The 12,071-nt window shown below is 40.0% G+C and overlaps 1 protein-coding gene across 2 annotated transcripts in view; it reads right to left on the bottom strand.

The window, feature by feature from the left end:
• The window catches only part of TULP4 (TUB like protein 4), a 146,165-nt gene that overhangs the window by 88,385 nt on the left and 45,709 nt on the right, over positions 1-12,071 (bottom strand). The gene's annotated exons all lie outside the window — the stretch shown is intronic.

Genomic DNA, 12,071 nt, shown 5'->3' with positions numbered 1-12,071 from the left:
CGGAAGGCAAATCTCTGAATTAAAAGAATGCAACATGTTCCAGCTGTGGCACACATGAATTTGGGATGGTGAGTCCAAGTGTGCACGTCATCGCACCCTGCCTGTTCTGCATGCAGACACTGAAGCAAAAGCTCCTGCCCAACGCTGCACAGCCTGGAGGTGTGCTGCTGTTCTGTCCTTCACCGATGTCCTGAGCTGTAAACAAAACTTCTTGCTTATATTGTGCACCACTCACAATGTGTCCTGGGCAAGGCAAAGGACCCAAAGAATGATAGCTAAGAAATACAGTAGCTCTGCAGTAAAAGAGCCCTAACACATATGAAGAAGAAAATTTGAGGACAGACTAATAACCTTAATTTAACATTAATTCTCCTTTTCTTGACTTCTGTTTCCTTCTTTTTTCTTGTTAGAGCAAAATACAAAGCTGTTACTTCATGACATGAGGGTTAATCATGATAGCAAAGAAACTGTGGGAAATGAAAATCCCTGAGTCTACCTATTCTTAGGTATGGCCAGAACGCAATGTGAAGACCACACAACCACATATGCAGAGTTATTTGGGTATATTTGTGTGCTGTGGAATTTCACCTGGCAAACTCCATTGTAGATTAAAAGAGTTGAACTCAGTCCACAGAGCCTGAAATTCAGATAACTGAACAGAGCAGTAAAGCTTCCAGAAGATTCAAATGTGCAAACAGGTATTTGCAGGTTTAGCTCTAAAATAAGTCCCTAAGGCTGAGTATCTACATTTTGCTGCTGTTTCTTTCCCCCAGCCTTCTGTAGAAAAAAAAAAAATTATTCAAGTCAAAAAAAATTGTTCCACAAAAATGTTTCCATTCATTTGGGCAATGTTCAGTCACAGGTAATCAACAACATTCAGTAGCAAAAAAGCAGACATTTACCACTTGATTTTCCAGGCACTGAAATTTTCTAGCAAATGAAAGTCACGATTAAAGTCATATAGGACCATTAGCCTAAGTAGAGGTAGAGGCAGCACTGCACTCTCCCACAGCAGCCAACTTGGCCTTTTCAAATGTAGATTTTTTTTTTCAAACATAGATTTTTTTCAGCTAATCCCATATACGTGCACCACGATGTAGCCACCCAGCACTAACCCATATCTGTCTGGATCAGTTCCAGGAATGGCTTTCATCCTTTTCTCTTCCATATTAACAGCTCTTACAGATCAAATTCTGGGAGAAAGATAGTACATTTGCATACAAATGAGCAGTGCTATAATCCCATAGTGTCATCCTCTGCCTCCTCTGGATAATTCAGACTATTTTTATTTCTGCAGCAGATTATCTCTGTGTTTCAAGTAAGCAGATACATTGAAGGTCTTCCCAGGTGATAGCCTAACTCTTTCTACTCATGAGACAATTGATATTTCAGCTCAACTGGAGATTGTGTCTTTAAAATTAAAAAATGAGGCCGGTAACAAAGTGAGACAAAGCATAAACCGCAAATTTATGAATTTTAGATTATGAGAAAGGACTACTAATCAGAAAATGAAATATTTACAACGTTTTGTCTCAGCAGGGGCTAAGTGCAGTATTTCAGGATTTATTTATAACAACGTAATTACAGGGAGGAGAGCTTTCAGATACATCCTCCCCCCCTTTTTAGTACAAATTTCAAGTTGTGACCTTCCTGTACTGCAGAAATACCAGTAGAAATACCAGAAGGTTTTTTTCATTTTAAATGTTGTAAGGCTTTCTGGGTGAAGCAAAGATTCAACCACAGTTACACATGAATAATACAGTACATACCAATATAAGCAGGTGCGATACTTCAAGAAAATTCAGAACTCAGGAGGTAAGCCTAGGTATAAATTAAACTGAAATCAGGTTACTAAAATGCTGAATATCTTGCTTTAAATCATTCCTTTGTCCCAAGTGATCGTAGGGCAATACTGCCTCACATATTGTAAAAGCTCCCTGAAATCTCATGCATCATTCAAAAAATTTGCTTATTTATCTGTTTAAGGATTAATGGCTGTGGCATCTTCCCCAGCTCTTTTTAAGCTATCAGGGACTGATGACTTCTGCTGTGTAGCAGAAAATTGCATTACAAACTGTAACACAAATGAACGGCTGTGTCCCTGTGCACCCCAAAAACCAAAGACAAAATCTAGCCTTAGGAAGGATGACGGACCCTTCTTTCAAAAACAGCCACCATCCTCCATAAGGGAAAGAAAACACCACAGGGAATGGCTTTGCTAATCCACCTATAACATTTGCTTTTTATTTTCTCGCTATAAACAAGGGTGAAAAAAATAAAACATTACAATCAATTTTTCCGTCTTTCTTAATTAATCAGCCTGATCCAAAGCAGAACACAGAAAGAGTCACAATCCTCCTATTACTAAACAGCTCTGCAGAAGACGGGTAGTTCATGTATAGCAACTATGTATTTCTGATCTTAAAAGAAAGCTAAACACAAAAAAAATTAACATTTGATCCAGAACCTTTAGTGTTTGAGTGTTTCCATCCTTAATGTCAGGCTTGTTCCTGTTCTTTACAACATTTTGTAAATTCACCTTTTGTTCAGATGAGCTTATGAGATAAAAATATTCCTGCATAAAGCCTTCAGCAGTCTGCTGGGTCTTGTGCAAGCATCAACCTCAGGAGCTCTTATTTGTCTTAAGGGCTGGGGTAAATAGGGGATGGTGCTTATTATTTCTGCTGCTAGTCAAGTTAGTGAGACTTCAGCTAAGATGAGGATCCCAACGTGCTAGATTTTGTGCAAATACACTGTAACTGAGTCCCCAAAGTTTAAAATCCACAAACAAAAAGGTGCCAAAAAGGAATTAATGTTATTCACATTTTATGAAGGGAGGAAAAAAAGAACACAAAAAAAACATTATCACCAAAACAGTCACTGCAAAGGACTGATCAGTTGGACATGGCCCTGAGTCATGATTTATTGCTTACTGAAAGACTGCCTGCCTCCTCTGGGAGCTTTCATAGATAATGGTGAGGAACACCATAGGTCCTGAGAGCTTCTGGTCACCCACTACTAGGGGAGAAGCATCCCTGGCTGTAAAGGGGCAAGCTAAAAAAAAAAATAAAAAATAAAAAATACCTTTTATCCACACACAGAAATCCCCATGCAAATGAGAAGAGCAGAAATAATTCACTGTAACAAAATGACTGAGAAAGTACCTCAGTCTAATCACAAAAAGACAGACAGACTGGAGAAAGCAAATCCTCTACATTCGATGTAGAGACCAGACTGGCTAGGCTGAACTGACACCAAAGATGCAGCTCCCAAGGGAGCCTCTAAACCAACAAGAGTTTACTCTGAACCTTGTATTTACCACAGCTGCTAAATAACCAATACCACACATGCTCATCTTTTTTCAGTTTCACAAGAACTCAGCCGCACAGCCTTTTTTTTTGCTGCTGAATAGCAGAAATGTTGCCATTGTCCCTGAAACAGCCCTAATGGATGGGAGCCTGACCTATCTATCCTACGATTACACTGGCTTAAAATAACACCTTCGCTAGCTCCATTAGCAGTTGAGCTTATTGGCAAACTTGTATTTTTAATTTAAGTACCCTCAGAGTTCCTTTTTCCAGGCTGTAGCAATGCAGGGTCATTATTTCTTTCACCCTGTGAAACAACCAGAGCAGGATGCCGGCTTCTATCAAACCGCCTTCCAGCCACAGCATTCCTTCCCTTTCTTTCCTACTTCCCTTGAAAACATTCGGTGGTTTTGTGCTTCTCCTTTCCCCTTCAGATGGCATTCACAACTAGACACAGACCACGTTATTACCTAACCACTGCCACATAAAACCCCTAAGACTGGCTTAGCAGATTAATGTTTACGGTGCCCAAGACTGAAGTGCCCGCAAACTGCTAAGCAAACAGAGAAAGAAATGATGAATAGCTCAAGTAGACGATAATCCTAACAGTAAAACTGACTTTTGAAGGGAAGTAATGTCCAGTGCCTTTTCCTTCCCCCAAGGAATTTGTTTTCCGTGGGCTCAGCAGACCCTCCCTGAAGCTGCTAAGCACTGCAGAGAAAGCAGCAAGGGCACAACGAGCTCCTTGCCCCTTAAGATCATCTTGGCTTTAACGTCGTGGATCAGCATTAATAAATAACTTGGTTAGTAAGAGCAGGTTTAATGAGCTAACATCAATTACCTCATATTTGCTGCAGGCTAAGAGCACACGCACAGAAAACGACTGTGAATTGAAGAAATGAGTAACAGGTCTTTGTCCTCCCAAACCTGCTCTCGTGTCCAAGAGCTCTGTAGCATTTAGGGAGCACAGCCCCAGTCCAGTCTCACTGGCTCCAAGATGAGACAATTGCAAAATTAGGTCACTTGCAGGACATTAAAGCCTGTTACTGGCTTTCACCAGGGCAATTCCAACCTTTGAACATCTGACTCAGCCTGATGCTTCATCATTAGCCTGTACTGATATTTTTATTTCAATTTCTCTAAAAGTAAGAGAGTGGAAAACACAATTTTCTTATTATTTTTTTTTTAGCACCTGTCAGTGTCATATGTGGAACAGACATGGTTCTTCACAGCTGCAAATCCTGACACACATCTCCATGCTTACATGCAACAACCCTACCAAGTGGCTTTTGCACCTTGTTACCAAATCCCTTACTACATGCCAATCACAGATCTAAACATTATTTTAAAGCATTCTACAACATCATAGGCAACCCGTGGTGACTCTGCACTTCACATGAGTTAGCACTTCTGGCTAGACTTTTTGAGGAGGTCTTTATACTTTTGAACACCATCTATTATTACAAGTGCTAATTACAAGTTGGTTTTGGAGGCTCCCAGAATAAATGCAAGCAAACCAGTCATTCTGTAGTATGAAAGGGAGGAAAACCCACTATGTGGTTGTATAATTAAAGACTAGCTCCCAATGTCTGTGCATAAAGTACAGAATTCATGTCACACAGCCCAATTTAATTCAGGAGTTCTGTGACATTTGTGCACTCCGTATTTCATCTGTCATGGTGTTCTTTCACAATTTTTAAAATACATTATGCCCACTCATTTCAACACTAGAACAGGTGCAACATGCCAAGCAACAGCCTAGTACAATTCTATTTTAGATAAAATGTAAGCATTTCATCAGTGAGAAGACTGCTTACCAGCACAGATGCTTTCAAGTTCAACACACCAAACCATTTGGGCATTGGACTCTTCTCTCGGTTAGGATTAAAGATATCATGACACAAAGAAGCTCAATTCAGAGCTGCTTTTTCAGTAGCAATCAAATGTGACAACTGTCATCTGCCCTTAATATGCTGTGTGCAATAAAAGATCATATAAGACTAGAGAAACATTTTTTAATACTAACTGATCTTCTCAAAGGAAAAACCCTGGAAGACAACTATTGCACAGGATATTTTTTAGGATGTGCATCTTATCCCCGATACATTACTTATTTTAAAGCTAAAACCATGACTGATTCTACTGGAATCAGACGATAATTTTCACAGCCTTTGGCGGGCTCAAGATTTGACCCAAAATTTGTGCTTCACCCTCAAAGCTCCTGGTGAGGTGACAGACTGTGTGATCGTGAAGCCAGTTCTTGTGCTTTGCTTGGGCACCGTACATCAACAAAAGGAGAAAAAGTAATACATCCCTTCCTCGCACCCACAGCTGTCACCACATGGGCTTTGCAAAGGGGCCAGTTTACCACTGCCCAAAAGGAGACACTGGAACAGCTGTCCCAAAATACTGAAGCATTAAGCAGCCTTCGGCCCCACTGGCTTCACGGATGCTGCCCCAGTTCTGCTGAGAGCACAATTCAGCTCTCTTTCTTAGGGCTGCCTGCCCAGGACCGCAGGAGCTGGGATTGCTGCTGAAGCCACGCTCTCAGCTCAGTGCTCAACTCAATTGCCATTCTTCCAGCTGAATACAGATCAGTGCTGACATGCTCTGAAGTAAGTCCCATCCCAACGCTAGGCTGCAAAAAGAAAAAAGAACCTCAACCAATCCATAAGAGAAAGTAATTGCATAGAAATGCTGTCAAGTTAACACTCCAAAATTAATAACTTATTTTGCAGTACTAAAATGCAGAGCAGCACTGTTCCCCTACAGGCAGAATACAAATCAAGTTTAAGGAGGATGAGCAAAAACTAAATCAATTTTCACCGAGCTCCACACAAATGAATTCATCGCTTAGATTTAATGTTCATTATTTATCTTCTTCCTTAAGAAATTGTCCTAAAACCCCCAAAATATAACAGGTGACAATCTCTGTACCTGTTCTAAGCTCTAAAACGTAGGCAGTGTTATGAAACAACCCAACAAACGCACCCATGCGTGCACCTCCAAGAACAGCCATTATGCAGAGCAGCTTTTTCTTTTCCCTAATCCTAACCGAATGTATTAATTTTCCAGGAACTTAGCGTAGCCTCAGAGATTTTTATGCAGCGTGTTTAATAGGTATAACTCAGCTCCATTGCACTTCCATTTTCATCTCTCCACAGTCCATACATAAGCAGAAAAATGACAGCACTTGCTGAGTTGTCTGCTCATGTAAAGGACTGGTGTGGGGCACTTTGGGTAGTCAATTCAGCAATCGCATTAAACGCTACTTCAATTTCCCTTTCCTCCAAGGAAAATACTGAAGTAATTGATTTTGTGAAATTTCTGCAGTCTTTTGTTAGAACAACGAGAGACCATTTTCAAAGAGCTCCGACAGTATCGAAAGACAACACTGGGAGAGGAGCATCTGGTTACCCGAGCACACGGCTACCAGCAGCCAGCCCTAGGGTGCCATTAACTGCTACCAATTCATCTGCCCCAGCCTTCCACGTCTCTCCTCAGTTAGTGCTTCACTAGTACTTTGAAGCAATGTACAGATTACCAATACCTAGAGGTAAATATACATATATATTTTTTTTTATTATTATTATTATTTTTATTTTTTTTCCCCAAAGTGTTTACAATTTTCATTTCTTCAATGAAATGGCAATTTCAACACCTGGAACAAAAGGAATGTTTTTTTTGTTTGTTTGTTTGTTTGTTTGTTTTTTTCCCAACTGCAAGATAATCCAATATACATTGGGTATATTGGATAAAATATGACCAAGTTACCAGGTTCTGCGCTGAGCTGTGTTACGGTTTGTGTCATGCTCGTTCTCAGACTATGAATGTCTGCATTGGGCATCATCTAAAGAACTTCTCATCACTGTTCACACTGACATTAGCAAACCGCTGAATCAATACTAGTGGCAAATGAATTTTGTTTTGATACAAAATCAGATGATCTGCAGAGTACATCTACTTCCTTTCTCAAAGAGACCACATAAGCCTGTTAGCTCTAGTAACTTTCCATTTATTTTTTTAATTAACCTGGTTCAAATGGCTTCTGTAAGGTTTGTCAAAACCAGAGCAACTGATTTGAGTTTGTTTTCTACTAGACTCCTAGAGAAGCACATTCAAGGCCAAAGCCCTGCAGATAATGACAGAATTTACCAGCAGTAGCCATCACAGGACTGCTGAGAAAAACTAAAGTCAACTGATGTTATAAGCCTATTAATCACCAACGAGCTTGGTGTCCTAACAGGAACTTAGTACAGCTCGAAAGCATCAACCAAACCAAACCAAACCACCTTTTACTTCCAAAACAACTCAACAGAGGCTTCCAAAGCCATGGAAAATGTGACTACTGAACGACAACTCAGATGAAAAATAAGCTGCATTTCTCGAGTGAGCTAAAGAAAGTAAAGCACTAACAAAAATAGGTCATAACCAAAATAGATCCTGCCTATAAAAAGAGCTATCAAGTTCTGGCCACGCGCACATCTGTTTACTCCCGACTGGAAATTCCTGGAAGCCATCACTTAAAAAGCAAGGCCGATCCCCGCTCTGGTGGGAACATTACTTTTCAACACCATCGAATGGGAAGAGAGGCAAAGGGAAACGGGGTCTTGCTGGACATTTTCTTCCTCATTACAGCGAGAGCTCTGGCTTTAATCTCCTTTCTCGCACCACACTGCAACAACAAAGCAAGAACAGGGCAGCCAGAGCCAGCTTCCTTCATGCTGTCCCCGCCAAGTCAAAGCATTTCACCACACAATGCTGTTTATCAGGTTTCCTAAGCAAAGTTCCTGCCGTTAATACCTTTTGCAAATGGTCGTTACAATTAACACCATTTTTTTTTGGAGTAAACATCCACTAGATTCCCTAGAACCATTTCTTTTTCAACTGACTGAAGCCACGTAGCAACAGCTGACCAGTTTCAATTTTTGATTTTTTTCCATTTATGAGCTAATACAGAAGCCACAATGGGGTACTATGGTTTGTAAAAACAGTAGACAGCACCTTTCCTCATAAATGGCCAAGTAAATACTAAGCAAGTACTATCTAATTGAATGAAAAGCTAGTTTTTCTTACCTAAACTTGTTCAAAATAGTAAAAAGAACTTCAGCTTTCACAGCATTTTCTTTCCTTACAAAAACCTATCAAGGTAAAAATTTGGTTCTTCAGATGTCAAAAGCAACATCCTCTCATGAGTTTAAATGCTCCTATTGAAATACTAAATTGCTTCATAGAAATCAAATTTATCTTCTAGCATGCCTCAAGACAAAGACTGTCACAGCTGAACTGCAGATGGATTTGCATCCATCATTTATAGGGACACTGAGGTGGTGGGGCCATACGAGAAGTAAGGTCTGGTATCCTGTGAAACAGTAATTTCTGCATCAAAGCAGAGTCTAGATTTTATAAATCTTCACAGTCACTGAAGACTCAAGTGTTACCTAAAACTCTCATATGGAGAATGAGGTACAAAATATTTTATTACTGCTGTGTTACACAGAGAACAAAAATTAAATAAAAGCATTTCACATGAAAAGTTTTTTTTCCTAACTGAAGAACATACCTATAGCAATTGAGAAAAAAGGAAAGAAATAATAAGATTTATATCAAAACACTAGGGCACAATTTGAAGGCTTGAAAACTCCTTGAAAACAGAAAACATGCATCAGTGAAACCAGAATCACAAAGAGATATTAAGTGATATATATAAAGTGATTCTTAGAAAAATGACAAAAAAATCCACCTCGAGTCTCGGCTAAGCCATCTATACTAAGGAACACAAGTGGTAAAAGATAAAGGAAGTGACAGTGAGACTGGAATTGGGGCACAGATTCATCCAAGTAAATAAACAAAGACCACTGGTCCAAAGACATAAACAACACTTTGCACTTACATAGCATTTTTCACATTCAAAACACTGCAAAAACACCAATCAACTAAAATCAAAGCATACTATGCCATTAGAAAAAAAGCTGCAACTCAGCTCAAGCTGTATCAATAATTACAAATGCAAGTCACAGAAAGAAGTTCAAAGAAGCAGACACGATTTCCTTCAAATGGAAGTTACTTCTTGCCTTTTCAAGCCAACTTCATAGAAAATTCAGTAAGGTCAGCCATAGATCGCATCCCTCGGATCATACAAGCTAATTCTGCCTGTTAGGAAGTAGGCTTTTCCTCTAGAATCCTCTCCAAAGTGCTTTACCCTGTCTAGCTTTGCAAACCTGCAACAGTTCTGTCCCTCAGTAAGCCTTCAATCAATGTTGTCTGTATCCTTTATCAAAAGCAAATACTGCTGTCTACAGCCTGCAGCTAAGACTGAAGAATTGATTTTAAAACTGTATTTGAGTAATTCTGAAGTAACTTTAAATTTAAGTGCCTTACATTTTAGTATCAATGTCATCATCAGTTTAAATCATGCACCAATACTGAGGTATTTATGCACAAAGCCCTGCCAAATAATCCAATTTGGATGCTGATTAATCTAATTAATTTTGTTCTTCTAGTTAAAAAAAAAAAAGTTTCTTGGACAAGAGTCTGCAGATCCCATCAAGGAAACATTAGTAAGCATCCCCGTGAGTCATAAATACCAAATACCTACTCAATCCTGCTAACAAGACCCCACCAAGGTTATTTCCGTAAAGCATTCTCCATAACAACATAGGTTTAATCAAGTGTTATTAAAAAAAAAAAAAAAAATCCATTTTACAGCTAAAGGAGATAGAGCTTCAAATTCACCCGAAGGTCTGAAGCTTCGGTTGAGGTTGGTGGGGACCTCTGGAAGCCATTTGGTCCAAATGCTTGCTTAAGTAGGGCCACCTAGAGCAGGTGGCCCAGGACCATGGGCTTTTGAAGATCTCCAATGTTGGAAACTCCATAGCCTCTCTGTGCAACTTGTGCTAGCTGCTCCATCACCCTTGTAGTAAAGAAGTGCTTCCCCATAGCCAGGAGGAACCTCCTCTGTTCCTGTTTGTGCCCATTGCCTCTTGTTCTGCCACTGGGCACCACTCAGCTCTCTACTCAGAGAGAACAGAAAAACAACAACAACAACAATCAGCCTTTCCAAGGTCTTAAAGGAAAATGAAGATGAATTTGATATTTCAAAGAAAATTTAAGTAAAAAGTAACCTCATTTACGTTCATGCCTGAATTTCTTTGTCAAATTTCTGTTCCCCAAAACAATGACTTATAGGTTTTATCCTTTTAACTACTTTTGAGTATTGTCTTTTTCTGTTCTTTGCAAGTTTCTCTTACTAGAATTTTATTTATTTATACTTTTGCTTGAGTCTGTAGATGCTTGTCTCCTTCACCTACTCCTTGAATCTTAATGAGTTCTCAATGGAACATGCTAAGTTACATCATTTCCATACATTTATTTTACTCCATTCAATCACATCGATATTAGGCATTTAATCTCCTATTAAACCTCTCTTACTAACCTACAAAAATGCTTATCATTCTCCAGGTAGACAAATATTACTGGATCATGGGATCTGCCACCTGAAATCAGAATAAAGCAGCCCTATGAGGAAACAGAGTTGTCCTTACGCCACTATACCCAACATGATCAAAGCTGGGAACGTGTACGCCTCTAACAAGATCCACACATCTTCCCCTCATGCATTAGATCTTTCAGATAAAGGCAGTCACCAAAACTACTTGGTGGAAAACAGATCAATGCTTCAGTACATCAGCATTACTCTGAAGCAGGTTTGCAAAAGGGTACGTACCTATAACTTGGTCAAGAGAGACAAATCAAGAATGCTGCCTGCATAACACATTTTTAAATGATCACTTTTCAAATAAAACAAAGATTATCTTACTTCTATATTTTATAAATAAAAACTCTGTATATGAGAAACATCTCTCACACTTATTTCAAATATACATATTTCCATTAACTCAACAAGTGAACAGCTTCTCTGAATTGTCAGTCAAGCCCTCACAACTTTCTAGCAAGCAGGTAAGAAACTTCTGCCCGGTTCTAAGGCTCAATGCTGTTTAAAAAAAACATCTCCAAACTGCATGGGATGGGCTTCCTGAGCACAGGCACATGCCTCTTCCCCACAAAATTCACCAAACAGTTAGGGTCTCAGAGGAAGACTGATTCTGGAAGAAGTCAACGTACGCTTGCCGTATTTGTTGCTTTTCTTCCCTAACTCCCCTAGGTGGAAAAGCAGCTTCCCTGGGGATCCTTCAAAGAGCGAGCAGAGGTGTGGCTGTGACAGGGGACAGCTCTGGGGAGACCCCAGCACCAGGGCCATCAGGACAGCTGGCACCCCAGAGGACACGCACTTCCAGGAGGGAAACAGCTTGCCAAAAGAAGAGATTTAGGGCAGGTCTTGCAAGGCCTGTGAAGACGTGGTCACAGCCAAGCAATCCAGCACCTCTCAGCGGTAACCTTGTCAAACCAAACTCCCTTTTCTCCCATGAACAAAGAGATCTCAGTTGCAGCTCCCACCTGTATGTACGAGACTCCAGGTCTGCCAGTGCGACTCTGACAGACTGACTGAGGGAGCTTTTGAAGCTGTTCAACATCTTTTATCTGCGTACGTGCATGCTGAATGCAGCCATCCTTCATGCTGCAAAAAAATCACCATTTGTCGCCTCTGTTTTGACAAATATTACATGGAACAAAGAAGTAGGAACTGTACTGGGAGTCCACGTCAGGTCCTCTATCCATCACCAGTTAAAATGTCCCCCACTAGACTCAGTTTCAAAGAAACGCATCAGCTCTAACTATAATAAGTGGTAATTGTCATTATTA

Source organism: Netta rufina (genome assembly GCF_964035555.1).
Source record: "Netta rufina genome assembly, chromosome: 3".
In the NCBI taxonomy this organism is placed as follows: Eukaryota; Metazoa; Chordata; class Aves; order Anseriformes; family Anatidae; genus Netta; species Netta rufina.
Note: the sequence above shows the minus strand (reverse complement) of the source record. Positions and strands in the feature narration are given on the sequence as shown.